Source organism: Balaenoptera ricei, chromosome 15, assembly GCF_028023285.1.
Source record: "Balaenoptera ricei isolate mBalRic1 chromosome 15, mBalRic1.hap2, whole genome shotgun sequence".
NCBI classification, from domain to species: domain Eukaryota; kingdom Metazoa; phylum Chordata; class Mammalia; order Artiodactyla; family Balaenopteridae; genus Balaenoptera; species Balaenoptera ricei.
In genome coordinates, this window is record NC_082653.1 from 60,220,677 (window position 1) to 60,234,981 (window position 14,305).

At 48.5% G+C, this 14,305-nt stretch overlaps 1 long non-coding RNA gene across 1 annotated transcript in view; it reads right to left on the minus strand.

Moving 5' to 3' along the window:
- Positions 1 to 242: 242 nt before the first annotated feature.
- The window catches only part of LOC132349407 (uncharacterized), a 32,675-nt gene continuing 18,612 nt past the window's right edge, over positions 243 to 14,305 (minus strand). Inside the window, exon 3 of the long non-coding RNA XR_009497665.1 lies at positions 243 to 1,402. This is a non-coding gene — a long non-coding RNA (uncharacterized LOC132349407). The remainder of the gene's footprint in view (positions 1,403 to 14,305) is intronic.

Below are 14,305 nucleotides of genomic sequence, written 5' to 3' on the forward strand. Positions count from 1 at the left end.
TGAGACTTTTCGAAGGAGGGGCAGGGGTGGGCTGGGGGAGATCTTTCCTCTGCCATCAGCGAATCTGACCACTTCCCTCTCCCCCCCACGTCAGGACAACAGTCACAAACTCGGTCCAGAAGCATTTAGTGAGCACTTACTACATGCCAGGCACTGTGCTGTGCACAGAAGATCCTGCCAGGAGCAAAACAGACACAACCCCTGGAGCTGACACTCTAGGCGGGAGAAGACAATACACTGCATAACGATAAATATATACGGCCCCCCATAGTAGCGGGTCCCTCCTGGCAACCGATGCACGCACCCCTCCTCTGTGGCAGAACAAAGGACCCCATTCCCTCCCCACAGCGGACAGGTACAGCAGTGGGGTTGGCCAGGTGCCACGTGACGCACACGCACACTTAAGCAGGGCAAAGGGGCACACACTGGGTCTGAAACAGGAACGACATCCTCACACGAGGCGATGAGGCTGAGGGGTCTCTTTAGTTCCTGGTAAGGAAGTGTTCTAGGCCCAAGGCCATTCTATGAGGCCAAGTCCAGGTTAAAAGACTGCACACCCCAGACCCCTTCCCAGCACGAGGCAATGCAGATCAAACCCAAACATCTTCTACAGCTGGAGGGAAACGTAGAGATGAGCTTAGTCCAGGGTTTCTCGGTATCAGCCATAGTGACATCTGGGGCTGGAGAACCCTCTGCTGGGGAGGGCTGTCCCATGCACTGTCGGGTGTCAGCAGCACCTCTGCATTCTACCCAGTAGATAACGGCAGCGCTCCCCACCCTGCAGCGGCAACAGCCATCCAAGTCTTCGGGGTTACAATCACCACCCCCACCCGTTGAGAACCACTGATCTAGATAGACCCTGTCCGATTACAGATGGGGAAACGGAGGCCGAGACAGGTTAAAGAATCAGAACAGCTGCCACAGACTGGGCATCTACCTGGTGCTGACCCGACGCCAAGGGCTCTAGACGTTATCATCTTGAATCCTCGGCACCATCCTAGGAGGGAGGCATTACCACCTCCCTTTCACACATGCAGAATCTGAAGCTCAGAGAGGCCAAGGGACTTTCCCTGGGCCACACAGCAGGTGAGTGGCCATCAGAGCCAGGCATCCTTGACTTGGGGCCCAAGCAGCCGCCTCCATGAGCTGAAGGTGAGCTTCACTGAGGGAGTTTTGGTAAACAGGCAACAGCTGCTGGCAAATTCTTTAATTCCATCTGTTGACATGTCTGTCATCAACTGCAAACATCTGTGGGTTTCCACCAGGGTCCGCTTGACTCCTTCCCATCCCCGTGGTCTGTCAGGCATGCGCAGAATGACAGGTTTCCGAGCTGATGGGCCACCTTTGGCCCGTATTATCCTGGGTCTCAGTGGGCAGGTGGCCTTGGTGAATACATAACCATCTGTCATAATAAAATCATAAGCTGTCAGAGCTGGATGCAGCCTCAGAACGTACCTGATTCAGCACCTGTGTTCTCCAGGCAGGAACTGGGGGCCCGGGGGTGAGGGGAATACCATGCTCAAGGTTACACAGGGAGCTGGGGCGGGGCCAGAAGGAGGACCAGCTGAGATAGAATGCACATACCGTACAATTCACTCTCTCACAGCGTACAGTTCAATGGTTTTGAGTATATTCCTAGAACTGTGCAACCATCCTCACAATCCATTTGAGAATATTCTCATCACCCTTCCCAAAACCATTGGCAATCACCCCACCCCACCCTCGTTTTCCCCCAACTCTCCAAGCCCCTGACAACCACTAATTTCTGTCTTTATGGATTTGCCTATTCTGAATGTTTCATGTAAATGGAATCATACAGTCTCTGGTCTTTGGTGACTAGCTTCTTTCACTTCGCATAATGTTTTCAAGATTTATCCGTGTTTTTAACAGGGCTGCATTCCTCTTAAAGGCTGAATAATATTCCATTGTATGGATAGACCGCATTCTGTGTGTCTGTTCATCCACTGATGGACATTTCCATTGTTGCCACTAGACTGTTTTCTTGGTAACTCCCATTGATTGAGAGCTTCCTATGTGCCAGCCTGAGCACCTGACTTGCAGACAGATCACACAGCCCTGGAGGAGGCAAAATTGTTCCCATTTCACAGTCAGGGAAACCGAGGCTCAGAGGAGCCAAGGGATCAGCTCAAGGCTCCAAATCAGAGGTGTTCTCAGAGGTCCCAAACTGGCAGCCTGGGGGCCAACGTGAAGCGCACTCTGGTTTGGCCTGAAAAGCATTTCATAGTTGCTTGAATTAGCTGCAAACATTTGAAACTTCAGGGTTTTTTGTGTTAAAAAAAAAAAAAATGGATTTCTAGCTTCTCTTGAAAAAAATAATAAAAATCGCACGATCTAGCCACACAGGGCCTGTCTTTCCCTTTCCAGGAGTTTAGAGACAGCTGCTGAGAGATCTGCTGTCCCCTCAGGACAGGCCTGTGCTCTCTCCCATCCCCCGGCCCACCTGCTGGGTTAGGGTGACCCACCATCCAGCTTGCCCAGGACTGTCCCAGTTTTAAAACTGAAGGTGCAGGGCCCAGGAAACCCCTCAGTCCTAGGCAGGCGGGATGGCTGATCACCCTACTGGCCCAGAAGCCCCATCGCCTGCCAACCCTGCCATCCATCACTCCCCCCAAGATCCTTACACTATACGTCACACATCAGCTTTGGTCCAGTGTCTGGTGTTCTCAGCTATGGTTTCCTTCTACCATTTCTCCCCCTGCCCACATTCTCCAGGCCCCAATTTCTCATGCGTCCTGGGCAAAATGAGAAATATAAAGAGTCTGAATTCTTCATTAACCTGGACTTACTCCATTTCGACTCTTGTCCATTCTGAGACGGAGGCCTTCCTGCTGTTATGAACCTCCTTGCTTTTATGAAACAATAGGGGAAGGGAGGTCGTTGGGGAGGTTTTTAATGTCTTCATTAGGTAAAATAAAAAGTTAGCCATCTCATGTCCAACTGCAATTTTTTTAAAATAAACTTTAAATTTTAGAATAGTTTTAGATTTAGAGAAAAATTGTGAAAGGAGCACAGAGAATTCCATACTCTCACATCCAGCTTCCCCTGTTATTAACATTGATACATTATTATTTACTAAAGTCTGTGCTTTATTCAGATTTCCTTAGTTTTTTTCCTGAAGTCTTTTTTCTGTTCCAGGATCCCATCCAGGACACCACATTACATGTAGGTTCCTCTGGGCTGTGACAGTTTCTCAGACTTTCCTGGTTTTTGATCACCTTGACACTTTTCAGGAATATTTGTCAAGTCCCTCAACTGGGATTTGTCTGATGGTTTTCTCATGATTAGAATGGGGTTGTGGGACTTCCCTGGCCATCGGACTTCCCTGGCCATCCAGCGGTTAAGACTCCACTTCTACTGCAGGGGGCACGGGTTGGATCCCTGGTCGGGGAACTCAGATCCCGCATGCCGTGCGGGTTGTGTATTTTGGGAGGAAGACCCCAGAGGTGAAAGGCCATTTTCATCACCATCATATCAAGGGTACGTGCCCTGAAAATGACCTACCACGGTTGGTGGTGACCTTGATCACCTGGCTGATCAAGGTAAATAATTTGGAATTCTTTTGTGTGGGAAATTCATCTCTCCTCCAAATTAAAAAAACTATCTCATATATATATATATATATATATGATATATATATTTTTAACTTTCTATCAGCAAAGCCCTAATCCTGGCTTCACCACTGCAGGCTCCAGCTGGCCATATGGGATTTGCCAGAGAGAGACAGAGCCCCCTCTGTGTGCCAGGTCTATGTGGGATTTTTATTTCACATAAAAGGGTGCTTTCTGGCAAAATGGGGCTCAGCCTCCCCAATTTACAGAAGAGGCTCAGAGAGGCGAGTGGGGCCCCAGGTCACACGCTGTGAGCGGCAGCTGCTGGGTCTGAACCCACTTCTCACCTCCCTCCCCAGCCACCCCTGAGCTGGCTTGCTAAAGCTAACTGCTGGCGAGCAGGAAGACACCCAGGCCACGGAGGCGGGGAAATTATACCAGCCTGGATCCCCCGCTCTCAACCCACGGGGCCCCACCCACCCGCGGGGAGACATCACCGGCGCGGACCTTCAGCTGCCGCTGCTCCGGAAACCTGGAGTTAGAAAATGGAAAAGGTCTGGAGATGAACCGCAGGACGCCCCAGCCAGAAGGGCGCCACCTGGCGTCGCCCCTCCCCCAGCGCCCTTTATACGGGGCCTGGTGGGCACACACCCACTGGGAGAAGCCTGAACATATCTTTAAGGGAGTCTTGGCTCACTCCCCGGACCACATCCTGAGGCTCATCTTCATCATCCCCCTGCCTCCTAGCGGGGCTGGGCTGGGCAGTGGTGAAACCTGGGGGGCTACTCCTGAAGGAAAGTCTGGGAGTCCTGGACCCCACTCTTGGCCTCTAAGGTCCCCCTGGTGCCCTGGGAAATGCAGCTCAGGTTCCCCGGCAGGAGCACTGGACTGGGGGGTATCCTGAGAGGCTGATCCACCCCTTGGGAGAGCCCTCCCTGCTCTCTGGGCCTGGGGGTCCTCCTCTGTAAATTAGGGGTAAGAGCTGACTCCCCGGGAGCTGCCCAGTCCCCTGCTTCCAACCCGGACGCAGCTGGCCCAGCCGCCTCTGACGGGCGCCTCGCGGCCTCCGTGGCGCGTCCCCTGCTCTCTGCCACCCCCTGCAGGTCATGTGTGGGAGGGCAACTTGGCTGAAAGCACCCAGAAGGAGACGAGAACTAGTTTTCTAGACCGGCATTCCTGGGTTCCCATCCCGGCTCTACCACCTGCTAATGGAACCTCAAGTGTGCCACTGAACCCCTCAAAACTTAACCCAATGCTTTGTCATTTATAAAATGCATATAAACAGGTGAGGAAGACATCTATGCGTCTCTGTGGTAACATTTGCCCAGGAAATTATTGCCTCCAGCCTTGTCCACTCTGCATCCTCAATGCTGTTGTGTCCACCCACCCATCTCTGCCCGGGCTAGGCCTTCAGCCTCTCTCCTGAATCACTGCCTAGGCCTTCAAGTGGCCTCCAGTCTCCACTTTAATCCACCCTCCTAACTCCAGCCAGGGTTCTCTTTCTAAAACACTGATCTCATGAGTAACTCTCCTGCTTGCAATACTCAGTGGTCCTCTATCGATAAAGTCACACCCTTCACAGCATTCAAAACCTTTTCCCTCATATCTGTCAGAATGGCTATTATCAAAAAGACAAGAGCTAACAAGGGCTGGCGAGGATGTGGAGGAAAGCGAACTCTAGTGCATAGTTGGTGGGAATGCAACTTGGCTCAGCCACTATAGAAAACAGTATGCAGGCTCCTCAAAAAATTAAAAATCTAAATACCATATGATCCAGCAATTCCACTCCTGGGTATATATCCTACGGAAATTAAACCACTATCTTGAAATGATATCTGCATGTTCATTGCAGCGTTACTTACAGTAGCCAAGACATGGAAACCACTGAAGTGTCCATCAATGGACGAATGGATAAAGAAAATGTGGTATACATATACAACAGAATAGTACTCAGCCATAAAAAAGAATGAAATCTTGCCATTTGTTACAACATGGATGGACCTTGAGGGCATTATGCTGAGTGAAATAAGTCAGACAAAGAAAGAAAAATACTGTATGATCTCACTTTATATGTGCAATCTAAAAAAGCCGAATGATACAGAAAACAGATTGGTGATTGCCAGAGGCCAGGCGGGCAGGTAGGACTGCGGAGGCATGAAATGGGTGAAGGGGGTCAAAAGGTACAAACTTCCAGTTATAAGGTAAATAAGTTCTGGGAATATAACATACAGCTTGGTGATTATAGTTAACAATAATGTATTGTATAGTTGAAAGCTGCTAAGAGAGGAGATCTTAAAAGTTCTCATCACAAGAAAAAAAAATGTAACTATGCGAGGTGATGAATGTTAACTAAACTTATTGTGGTGTCATTTTACAATATATACATATATCAAATCATGATGTTGTATGCCTGGAACTAATACAATATTACACGTCAATTGTATCACAAAAAAACCCCAAAAAACAAAAAACAAAAAACCTGTTAGACCTGGGCCCTGTCTTGTCTCTGATCCAATCATTTACCATTTCTTTTTCCATCCTGGGCTCCTGCATATGAATCCACTGGCACCCTCTGTACCCCCTCACCCTATGGTGATTCCCAAATCTGGGCCTTTGCATGTGCTATTCCTGCTGCTGGAAGACATTGCCTGTATCTGTGTCCACTATTTGTCATTCAGGATACAGCTCAAATGTCCCCACTGCTAAAAAGCCTTCTTTCCTTCCCACTCCCTGCCCTGCCCTGCCCAGAGAAGAGTGGGTCCCTCCTTTGACTTGTCCTTCAGGCATCTGCTCGGGATCCACCTCCTCCAGGAAGCCATCCCTGACCACCCCATACCCCCAAGGTCTTGAGTTGGGATAGCGTGGCTTTGGTCTGTCTGACCTTGGGGACTGAGTGCTGTGAGGTCAGGGGCTGTGTCTGAGTACTCGGGTATCCCTGGCACCCAACCACTGCCCGGCATGGAGGAAGAAGTCAGCTGGGGTTTGGTGGATGGATGAATAAATAAATGAATGAATGAACGAAAGAATTTGGACAAGCAAGTTGGAACTGGTGATCACAAGGAAGGGTTCTTGAGTGCTACTTGGAGGACCCCTTGGCTTCATGGGAGGTAGAAATGGCTTTGCTCTGACACAGATCATGGCTCCCTGGACCCCATCTAAGCCTGTTTCTCCACAGGCAAACTTGGGAAAATATTAAGCCATTGCCCAGGTGGTTATAAGGATTGACTGGGATCACATTGCTCTTGGTTTATAGCCTGGACCCCGAAAGCCTTATGTCAAAGCTCATGGGACCTTTAAGGTGTTTAGCCTTCACGATGGGATTCTAGGAGGGAGTGTCCAGGACACACAGTGCCCAAAGTCTCCAGTGCCCACCCTCCACCCCCTCCACCCCCTCCACCCCCCACTGGGCCCTCTGTGCCTAACACTGGCCTCCAGTCTGCTCTTCCAGCTGAGCCCCAGGCAGGCTTTTCCAGGGTCTGGGCTTTAGCCTCTCTCGGCCCCTCAGTCTCTGCAATCCTCCCTGCATCCCTGCTCCCCAGTGACATCCATCAGCGTCTGGCCAGCTGTTGTCCAGAGCAGCCACTTCCGACCAGACCCCCCATCCATCACCGCAGCCCAGGGGACTTCAGCCCAGCTGCAGCCAACAGCCCCAGCACCCACCCCGGGGCTGGGGTTCCCGGCAGCCTCTCTGCTTAACCCCAATTCTGGAAATGGACAGCAGCTGGGTGGGGGCAGGTAGGGGAGACCCTCCACTCCAGCTGTTAGGGGGGGACACCCCTACAACTGACCTGCTGACAGAGGCCTTTTGCAGGCCACCCAGTCAAAGGGAATTAGGAGCCTTATTTTCACAGCAGCAATGACAGCTGACCTCTATTGAGTGTTTACTGTGTGTTCAGACCCTCTGCCAAGCGCATTCCCTGCCTCTGCTAATTTAATCATCAAAACAAAACAAAAACAACCCATGAGGGGGGACTTTCCTGGCGGTCCAGTGGTTAAGACGTTGCCTTCCAATGCAGGGAGTGCGGGTTTGACCCCTGGCCGGGGAGCTAAGATCCCACATGTCTCGCAGCCAAAAAACCAAAACATAAAACAGAAGCAATAGCGTAACAAATTCAATAAAGACTTTAAAAACGGTCCACATCAAAAAAACAAACAAACAAACACAAGCCATGAGGTTGGTTCTGTTATCATCCCACTTCATATGTGGGGAGATGGAGGTTCAGAGAGATGCTGTGACTTGCCCACAGTCACGCGGCGGGGAAGTGCCACAGCTGGGACTCAGACCCAGACTGAGCGATTCTGGAATCCACGCGCCTTCTACCCTACACAGGTGCCTGAGTGGAAGTACATGGAAGACACAGGGAAATAAGGACCGGGGTGGAGGGGAAAGAGGGATTCCTGCTCAGAGAGGCATTCCTTGGGAGCTTTGAGAGATGGGCAAGATGCGGGTGGGCAGAGGACTGAGGGGGATGTGTGCTTAGCAGGGGGAGCACCGTGAGCAACGGCGTGGAGGTGGGAGCCTGAACCACTATCAGCGCAAAAGAGCGAGAGTCAGCGAGATACACGAGACACACACACAGTGTGAGGCTTGTAGGTGATGTGGATGTGTGTGAATGGCTGCATTTGTTAGCGATTGTGACTGTGTGTGTGTGTGTGTGTGTGGAAAATTATGAAAGGCTTTGAAATGGGCAAAAAAGATGACTGGTGTCTTGCCTAGTGCACCCTTCTGCGTTATCTTGGCCTTTCATCATCTTCAAGGTATTTCACAAGATGTAGAAAACCGATTGTAATGCAAATTATTCTCCTCCATAGAAATGTAAATTACTTGCATCCGGTAGAGACACAATTGATTTTTGCCCTGCGCACACTGACCAGTTTTGCACCTATTTGTAAGTTCATTTCAGCACTCCTAATTGCCTGCGTTTGTGTGTGTGTGTGTGTGTGTGTGTATGTGTGCGTGCGTTTTTTAATCCTCCTTTGAATTGGCTGTAACATCTTACTAGTTCCCTCATAAACTCATGAGTCAAATAAAATCTTTGACATATGTTCAAAGATTTTATATTTGTATAAGAGTCCTGAGTTTCCCTTCTTAAAAAGATGTTCCTTTACCAGTGCCCATGTGCCTGCCCGCTCAGGGGCTGCAAAGCCTGCACACCCCCTGCCCCCTGTCCTGGCGCCCCTCAGGCTCTGGCCTGTCCAGCTGACCACAGACAGTATCCCCCGCTGTGGGATGCCCAGACCAATCATGGTTCTTGTGACATTAGTCAGCACTTACTACACGCCCAGCACTGGACTGAGCAATTTAAATGTCTGAGATCGATTCTTTCTCCCAACACTGCTGTGAGGCAGGTGGTCTCATCACCCCCATTTGACAGATGGGGAAAATGAGGATCAGAGAGGTGAAAAAGTCAGCTAGAGAGGAAGTGCCAAGGTCAGGATTTGAACCTCAGCCATCTGACTCCCGTGCCCATGGGTTCCTCCACTATCTACAAGTGAGTGGGTTTCTCTAGCTGCTCCAGCTCAGAGAAGGTAGGAACAAGGGCTCCCAAAGGCTGAGCCCCAGCCCTGCCACAGAGCAGTAGGGGAGGCTGTTCCTCAGTGGGGAGCATCTACTATGTGCCAGGCCCCAGCCAGGCACTTCACATGCACACTCCTACAGTGTCCTCACCATAGTGAGGCAGCTCCTGCCTCATCCCCATTGGACAGAGGAGGAAACAGGCTCAGAGACGTTAAGCAACTTGTCCAAGGTCACAGAGCAGAGCTGGGATTTGAACCCAGGTCAGTGTGTCTCCCAAGTCTGGGCCAGGTTCAGTCTGCCTTCCCCCGGCCTGCAGGGGGGTCACTTATCCCAGCTGGGGTTCAGAGGGGACTGCAGTCAGCAGTGGTGGACATTGGTCCCCTCCCCGACCTGCTTCCTGCCTGGGAGATACAGACAGTCCCTTCAGAAGGAGCTGGAGTTGGGAGTGCCAGGTGTGACAGACCCACCCTGCCCCCTTCTCCAAGAACAGTCTGGGGCCTCCCAATCAGCTGAAATTGGAGCTTCGCTGCTGTCTGCATGCTCCTCCATACCTCAGCCTCAGTTCCCACACCCTGAATCCTGCTCCCTCCACCATGCACAAAGGGTAGCTCACTTGTTAAACCACACAGCACAAGGTTAAAAAGAGCCCCGCGGTGCTTCCTGTCTCAGTAAGTGGCACCTCCACCCACACACGAGCACAGCTGTTATGCACGCCCATAGCACCATGAACTCCTGGGTAACATGTATCACAGTTATGACTGAAAATCCCACGAGGTCCTTTCAGTTTTGCTGTGAACCTGAAACTGCTTCAAAAAATTAAAGTCTTAAGAGACAGTTGTTGTTTTTTTTTAATCCCATGAGAGTACCTAAGAATCTGTCCCCAAAATACAAATCCATGTATGCACAAGGTTTTGTTGTTGTCACTGCAGCACTAATAGTATCAGCAAAGAGTGGAAACAATACAAACATGTACCAAGAGGAAACTGGTTGAATAAAATGGACATCCACATAAGAGAGCGCTACACAGCTGTGAAAAGGAACAAAGATGCTCTCTTAATCCTGCACTGGAATGATCTCCAGGATATATGATTAAGTGAAAAAAGCAAAAATAAAATCCAAGGAGCAGAACTGTGTATGCAAAGTATTCTATCTTCTGAATATGTGTGGGGTGTGTATACATTTGCTTATATTTTCAAAAAGAAACAATGGAAGGATAAAGCAGAAGCTAACAAAAGTTGTTACCTATGGGGAGAGAGGTAATTAGCGAAAGGGAAAGATGTGGAAGCTGGATTTCACTGAGTGTATCTGGTTTTAGAGTATGTAGTTTGTAAATGCAAACTTACAAAATTGTAAAGCCAAGACAAAAAAAGCAATCCCTTAAAATAAAAATACCCAACAGAAATGAGTAAACCTGACTAAATGTCAACTTGGCAAACACACTAAGAAGGATTATTGGAAGTGACTTTAAAACAGCATTTTGATTGTACATCCCTAGTGGGCTTTAACCTAAGGACCACAGAATCACAAAGAAACAGGAGCACAACGAAATCTTCAACAGCACTCAGTCATCTTACAGGTAGTGACTATATTGGTATTATTAGGTTGAAACTGTCTGCTTTATAACATAGGATAAAGAAGATAAGAAATTGGATTAATATTGTTAGGAACAAAGATTTTCTGTGTAAAAATAAAAAAAGAGATACATAAAATCAAATAAGTTAACTGAAAACCTTGTAATCTTATATGTGAATGATAATTATCATTGTCTCCAGCTTTAAGCCTAGATGCAATGATAACCCAGTGGGAATGAGCATCCCTAATGTCTAGATTGTGATTCCTAACTCCCATTTATTGACAAAAGGAACAGGGCTCCTCTGAGAAACAGCTGATTCCGGGTAGAAAATGCATGAGATGAATCTGGGACATGGCATCCATAAATCAAGAAAACTGTCAAAGACTACAGAGGTCATGTCGAAAGGACGCAGGATGCAGGGGGAAGGGACTCCCGTTTACTTGTGCTGGGCACGGTTCTAAGCACTTTACAAGTATTAACTCACCCTTAGGAAAATTGCTTAACATCGTTTAATCCTCACAATAAGCTTGCTATGAGATTTGTATGTTTATGCTCGTTTTATAGATGAGCAAACTGAGTCCCAGGCGATGAAGTAAATTGCCTAAGATCACGTAGCAGTTAGATGGCTGAGTGAGGATTTGAATCCATGCCCTTAGCCATCTTCTACGCTGCCTCTTCATTAATGCAGGATGATCAGCATCGAAGTAGAAAAGGGAAATAAAGAAAGTGGCCCAAGGCTTGGCAGAGGCCGGTCTGGGGAGTGTTTAGAACCACAGAGAGCACCCCCAATCACTTCCCTCCTTGTTGGGTCACCTGTGCCTATAACCAGGGTGCTCAGAGGCTGACCCCAGTGGGGATCAAGGACCAGTCATGATGTGCTCGGCTCCACACCCTGGTCAGCTGCAGACCACGCTCCCATAATGCTCAGCCTCCCTACAGCCACCCCTCACATCCTCCTGACTCTCTTGGGGCCACCTGGGCTCTCTTCCTCAAGACCACCACTTCAGAGCAGCTCACGATTTACTTCCTCACAATGCCCAGCCAGGTGGGAATGGGCATTCCTATTGCTCAGATGGGGAAACTAAGGCTCAGAGAGGTATTGAGCTCTCCAAGCTCATGGCACTTGGGAAGAGGCTGATTCTGGCATCCGTGCCTTGCCCCACCCTCTCTCTTTCCTCTGTTGGCTCGTTCTCTTTGGAAGGCTGAGCGTGGGGTGCTGGTGGTCCATGCTGAGGAGTGAGTTACCCTCATTTTGGTGTGTGTCATCTCCCCAGCTTCAGCTGGGAGCTTGGAGGAGGGGTCTGCGTACACGAGCTTGAGGCAAGAAGCCTGCTTTCCCCGAAGAGAAAGGAGCCTGCCATCCAAAGCACCCTGGACATCTCCTGCCCTCCGTGTCCATACAGCCACTGCACCCGACCAATTCTACCTCCAGAACACTCCTGGAATCTGTTCCCTCTTCACCTAAAGCCACCACCCTGGCCCAGGCCACCATCAGCTCTCACCTGGACTGTGGAAGCCTCCCACTCACCCCCCTCCCCGCTTCCTCCCTCGCCTCCTCCAATCCACTGCAAGAGAGAAAGGACAGATTCCAGACGTGCTTTCAAGGTGGGATTGACAGCATTTGTGACAAATGGGCAAATGAATATATTTAGTTTCTGCCATCATCAATGTGCCTCCCTTTTCTACCTAGGCCTGATTTTATTTCTTTTTAGATAACCAGTAAGGTGGAAATACCAGGCTCTCCACAAGGCCTGGAGGCTGGGCCAAGCCCCCACCATTCCCTGCCCCCTCTACCCCCCAGCCCAGCCCTCCACTTTCTGCTGGAGGCTGTTTAAGAGGCAGCAAATCAATGCTTAAGAGCAAGGATCTCACACTCTCTGCAGCTACTAAAAGGCAAGGAAATAAAAGAGAGAATCGTTATAGCTTACAAGGGATTTAAGAGAAATACCAGCCAAATGCAATGTACAGACTTTGTCTCTTGATTTGAACCATTAAACACATTCAGAAAACAAACGGGGTGGGGGGAAAGATGGGATTCGAGAGGATATTACAGAATCATGAACTTCTTGTAGGTGTGATGTGAAAGTGGTGATTAAAAGAAAATGTGGTTATTTAAGAAAGTTCATATCACAGAGATACATTCTGAAGAATTTATGAATGAAATGCTTAGATATGATTTGTGATAGAAGAATCCAGCAGGGGGCAGGCGGGGAAACGGGTGGGGGCAGAGCTGCAACCAGATGATTTAGAGGAAGGTGCACCTTTCTGAAAAGATATGGAGGTTCCTTAAAAAACTAAAACTAGAGCTACCATATGATCCTGCAATGCCACTCCTGGCCAAAAGTCATAATTCGAAAAGATACATGCACCCCTATGTTCACTGCAGCACTATTCACAATAGCCAAGACATGGAAGCAACCTAAACGTCCACTGACAGATGAATGAATAAAGAAGATGTGGTACATTTATATGATGGAATACTACTCAGCCATAAAAAAGAATGAAATATGCCATTTGCAGCAACATGGATGGACCTAGAGATTATTATACTGAGTTAAGTAAGTCAGACAAAGACAAATATATGATATTGCTTATATGTGGAATCTAAAAAAATTTGATACAAATGAACTTATATACAAAACAGAAATAAACCCACAGACATAGAAAACAAACTTATGGTTACCAAAGGGGAAAGGGGTCGGGGGAGAGAGATAAATTAAAAGTTTGGGATTAACATATACACACTACTACATATAAAATAAATAAACAAGGACCTACTGTGTAGCACAGGGAACTCTACTCAATGATCTGGGAAGGAAATCCAAAAAAGGGGATATGTATACGTATAAGTGATTCAATTTACCATACAGCAGAAACTAACACAACACTGTAAAGCAACTATACTCCAATAAAAATTTTTTAAAAAATCATTAGAAAAAGATATACTTCACATGATTCCAGTAAAAGCACAGTGTCTAGAAATAGAGCAGCCTGTGGTTTACCGATGCTGATAAGAACATGGGGGGGGGCTCTCTTGGGCTTCGGACACTTACTGATTAAGCTCTTATCCTGTTTACTCTTGTCTGTATCAGGGACGGATGTGAGGATACTGGAGCTAGACTGTGGAGTTCAAACCTTGCTCTGACACTTCTTTGCGGGTGACCTTGGCCACTCACAGTCCCACTGTGTGCCTCAGTTTCCCCATCTGTCGAGGGGGGGTGTAATAATGTCTGCCTGATAGAATTGTGGTGAGAGTCACAGGAGTTAACCAGCATGTCACCAGCACTAAAGAAACGTTAGCTCTGATTATTGCTCTCAGGTAATATTTGAGTGTTCCCATGATTTTTTTTTCACCTTTCATTTGTCTGAGCCGATCTGGACCCCCTGGGGAAGACACAGAACACCTGGCTTTGTTGTTGTTGTTTTAAATAGATATATTGAGCTATAATTCACATACCATGCAATTCCCCCATTTAAAGAGTAAAATTCAGTGGGTTTTTCTGTGTCATCCATCACCATAATCGGTTTTAGAACGTTGCCCCCAAAGAGGCCACTTCAAGGGAGGGGTGGGGTAGTGACTCAGACCCTGTGACTTCTCTTCTGGCAGAAGGGGTGGGCTGTGGGGACCACCACCTCCCCACAGCT